At 42.6% G+C, this 4,766-nt stretch overlaps 1 non-coding gene across 1 annotated transcript; it reads right to left on the reverse strand.

Moving 5' to 3' along the window:
- Positions 1 to 1,226: 1,226 nt before the first annotated feature.
- LOC142428239 (U1 spliceosomal RNA) lies at positions 1,227 to 1,384 on the reverse strand. Its single transcript, XR_012780182.1, has one exon. It is a non-coding gene; the product is annotated as a U1 spliceosomal RNA (small nuclear RNA).
- Positions 1,385 to 4,766: the final 3,382 nt, after the last annotated feature.

Genomic DNA, 4,766 nt, shown 5'->3' on the forward strand with positions numbered 1-4,766 from the left:
CGTTTTCTAAAACACAAGGAGATAGCTGTAGTTCAATCCCCTTGTGGCTCACTGAAGGCAGGAAGATGGAGCCTGGAAGTACTCCGATGATAGTACTTCAAATCCAGTCAATCACCCCCACGAAGTGTGTGCCACTGTGCTAAACTGTGAGGGTCTAGAGGGCTTGGCGCGTGTACCGGTTGAGCTGGTGAACTCGGGAGCAAAACTGTTGTGGCATAGCTCTCAGCTAGCCGTCACGTGGTGCTAGAGCTTCCTCTTTGCAAAATAAGCACGATCATTTACCCTTCTCTTGGGATGTTTGAAGTATGAATCTAGGAAATTCAGAGTTCGTCAGAAATTCGGAGTTCTTTGGAACACACAAAGATCAACATCCTAGGTGTTGGTGAGCTGAAATGGACTGGCAGTAGCCGCTGCGAGCCAGAAAGTCATCTGCCCGACGATGTCGGGAATGCCACCACCAAGGAAAAGGACGCGGCATTTGGCCTCAAGAAGGACATTTCAGGATCTTGCTTGAAGTACAATGCTGTCTGCAATAGGATTTTATTTTTCCACATTCAAGGAAATTCAATCAGTACCATTATTTCAATTGATACAGCAACCACGAAAGCTACAGAAAACGAAATTGAAGAATTCTATCCACTTCTTCAGTCCGAAATTGATCAAACATGCTATTAAGATGTGCTGACATCACTGCCAATTGTAATGCAAAAGTTGGAAACAGAGAAGAAGGAACTACAGTGGGAAAATGGGGTCTTGGTGATAAAAACAAAGCCGGAGACCTCAGGATACACCAATTGCTCTATGTATGTTCAAATTGAAATGGAAGACATTTAAAACAACTTCATGACAGCCAAAATATGACCTTGAGCATAACACCCCCTCCCCAAATTTTTGAGGACATCTCAAAACCAGATTTGCTGCCTTGAACACTAAAGACAGAATAGCTGACAACTGTGGGCTGACCAAAGCATCATTCATGAAGGACGTCAAAGGTCATTAAAAGACAAGAGAGGAAGAAGAGGGGTAAATGGATATGGAAACGGGACTCTGAATCAGTCACTAAGGCAAACGGAAGAAATGATGGAGTCAAAGAGCTGAACAGAACATTTCAAAGGGCAGCTGCAGAGGACAACGTGACATGTTTGAATGAAATGTGCAAACACCTAGCATTAGAATACTCAAAATCAAGAACACACTCAGTGTATCTCCCCCCGCTTCTTCTTAAAACGGGGAAATTGTGAATGAAGTCCCCACTCCCACAAATTCTGCAGTTGAGTTTCCCACATTTGGGGAATTCACAGGGTGAGCACATCCGGAGGGCAATGAGCCTCGCCCTGGGAAAACCACCTTCGTGATCATGGTATTTCCCCTGCCAGGTAAGTATACACACTCAGTATACCTTAAATTGAAATAACTAAAGATAAAAATCAAGCCAGTTGCAATACTGATAGATTCTGTGGGCAAAATATTGAATAATGGAGAAAGCAGTAAAAGACCATGGAAAGAATACACAGAATCAATGTGCCCAAAAGAGCTAGTCGACATCCCACCATTTTAGGAGACAGTGTATGAGCAAGAACTAATAGTACTGAAGGAAGAACTTCACGTTGCACTGAAAGCATCAGAGAAAAACAAGGCTCTGGGAATTGATGGAAAACCAATCGAAATGTTTCAACAACTGATGAAGTCCTGGAAGCACTTCCTTGTGCCAGGAAAGTTAGAAGATAGCTAACATTCCAAAGAAAAGGAACCAACCGAATGCTGAAACGATAGAACAATATCATGGACATCACATGCCAGTAAAATGTTGCTGAAGATCAGCTCACGGTGGCTGCAGCAATGCATTGACAGGGAGCTGCCAGAGGTTTCAGCCAGATTTAAAAGATGATGTGGAACCAGGGATACAATTGTCGATTGAAATGGATGTTAGCTGAGAGCAGGGAACACTGCAAAGATGTTTGCTTATGTTTCATTGACTGTGCGGCTCATGACACACTATGGGTAACCTTGAGCATATTAGCAATGACAGAACACTTCATTTTGCTCAGGAGGAACTTGTAAATGAATCGAGAGGCAGTTGTGTGAACAGAACAAGGAAATATTGCACGGTTTAAAATCAAGAAAGGTGTGTGACAGCATTGTATTTATTGGATACATATCTAGTCAATCTGTATGCTGAATAAATCACCACAGAAATTAGATTATATGAAAAAGAATGCAGCATCAGGATTGGAGGAAGATTCATTAAGAACCTTCCATGTGCAGCTGACACAAGCTTGCTTGCTGGAAGTGAGGAGGACTTGAAGCCCTTGCTGATGAAGATCAAGCATTATCGCCTTCTGTATGGATGACAGCTCAATATAAAAAAGACCAAAAGCCTCTTAACTGGGCCATGAGGATAAACGGAGAAAAAAAAATTGACATTATCAAGGATTTTGTCTTGCTTGCATCCACAATCAACGCTCATGGAAGCAGCAGCCCAGAGATCAAAGGACACACAATATTGGGTGAATCTGCTGTAAAAGACCTCTTTAAAGAGTAACCTTGCTTTTCAAGGTTCCTTTGAAGACTAAGGTACTCCACACCCAGGCCATGGTATTTTCAATGGCCTCATGTGCACGTGAAATTTAGACATTGAGTGAAGAAGATCAATGAAGAATCAACATATTTGAACAATAGTGCTGGCAAGTAATATTGAAAATACTGTAGCCTGCCAAACGAACCTAGAAATTTGTCTTGTAAGAAGTATAGTCAGAATGCTCCTTAGAGATTTTGTTTTACATACTTTGCATATGCTGTCAGTAGGAACCAGTCCCTGGAGAAGGTTTGGTGAATTGGAGGGGCAGGGACAAACAGGAAGTTCCCTCCGGTGAGAGGGACTGACACAGTGGCCACAGTAAGGGGCTCAAACATAAGAATTGTGAGGATGGCACAGGACTAGGCAGTGTTACTTTCTGTTGGGCACAGGTTCTTTTAGACAACAACTTGGAGTTATGAAGATTAAAGCAATAAAATATGCAGGGAGAACATTACTTAAGATTATCATGTTACTATTATTACCAGTGGAAAAGACCTTGTGGCTCCCGGGGTTAGCTATTGGAGTGCTAACCACATAGTCAGCAGTTCAAAATCCCTAGCTGCTTCTTGAGAGTGAAAAGAGTTTGTTTTATCTTCTAAAGTGCTTTCGTCTATATAGGGTTGTTATAAGCCAGAATCAACTTGATGGTGAGTTGGAATCAACGTGATGAGTTTGGTTATTAGCAATGAAGGTTGATTGAAACTGGTAATAAAGATAAATTGTTCAGAAGACCCAGTTGAAGTGAAGCGTAAAAAATGAGGTGCTGAGCAATTGGTTTAAGGGAGCCTGTATTTCACTGTAGGACCCCCAAATCCATTTTGCCTCTTGACATAAACTCAATCTCCTTTGAATTCTCTCTGATCATCAACTGGCAAGTTTATCAGCTTTTGCCTGTAGGAGGACTGTATTTGAAAGTGGGTTGCTATGACTCCCCTGCCCAGCTGAAGGAGGGGCAGTACTGACCTCAAAGATTTGTCTAGACATACTCTTAATGGAGATTGGGCTACTAGGGCCCCATTGCCGAGAGTCATATGCCAACCAAGCTGGCCTGAGAACTCCAAAATCAAACATGTTAGCATGTGTCCCAATCGTGGTCCATTCTGTCCTTCCATGTCCCACCTGTGACTATGATGAATTGAGTGGCCGCCAGCCTGATTTTGTGATGACTTTCAATGTTTTATAATGAGCAAGATGGCCATGGCCTTGCAGCCTTTGGACACCCTCATGGCCTCCTGCTGATGGACACCATATCTGACTGATTTAGATTTGCCTGGTTTTTGTCCTATTGAAGATTTAATAAAGGTTTTTTTTAATAAAATATATTTGAGTTGGGGTCTTTTTGCCCCTAGACCAAGTGACAATTTTGAGAGAGGGTGAATGTAGGAATGAGAATTAAGGGTGTGTGTGTGTGTGTGTGTGTGTGTGTGTGTGTGTACTAACTGAATGTGGTAGTTACATAATCTGTCAACTTGAGCAAAGGGATGGAGTCTAGCTTGCCAATCATGCCTTTGTGTGGGCATGGTCTGCTCCTGAGGATTCTGGGAACTCCTGTCTTCCTCCCAGCAGGCTGAATACACACTCTCCCTGTGAGACATTCCTGTTGACAAGCCAGATGTAGCTATGCTGATGGAGACAGAGCCCTGGAGCTAGAAGAGCCATATGGAGGCCCACACCAGCACTGAGATGCTTCCACCACCACTAGATCCATATGACTTTCCACCCACTGCCTGTGATCTTCCTGCACTCAGCATCACTGCATGTGTTACGTGAGTCTGAAGATGAATTTATAGACTAGTATCCTGGTATCAGGCATATGGGCTTCATATTGGATTTATGGACTTGATATGGGCTGGCCTGGGATGTTTTCTTAATATACAATTACTCTTTGATATAGAGCTCTTTCTTATACACACGAGTGTCTATGAATTCGTTTCTCTGGTCAACTCAGCCTCACACATTGAAGCAGTTTTGTTTTATGCAAAGAACAAGCTGAGTCTTGTTCAGATGAAATTGATGAGGCCAGGAAGAATTATCATATAGGGAGAGAAGATGAAAAAATGGAGTTTTTGCCCAATTTGCCAAGTTTTATATCTGTGCAGATTTCACCTTGTCCTGAGGTTTTTTTTTGGAGCTTCATGTCTTGAAGAGGCTGGGGTATTCAGGGGGCCCCATCAGTATACTTGGTGGG

The sequence above is a fragment of the Tenrec ecaudatus genome, chromosome 15, assembly GCF_050624435.1.
Source record: "Tenrec ecaudatus isolate mTenEca1 chromosome 15, mTenEca1.hap1, whole genome shotgun sequence".
Taxonomy (NCBI): domain Eukaryota; kingdom Metazoa; phylum Chordata; class Mammalia; order Afrosoricida; family Tenrecidae; genus Tenrec; species Tenrec ecaudatus.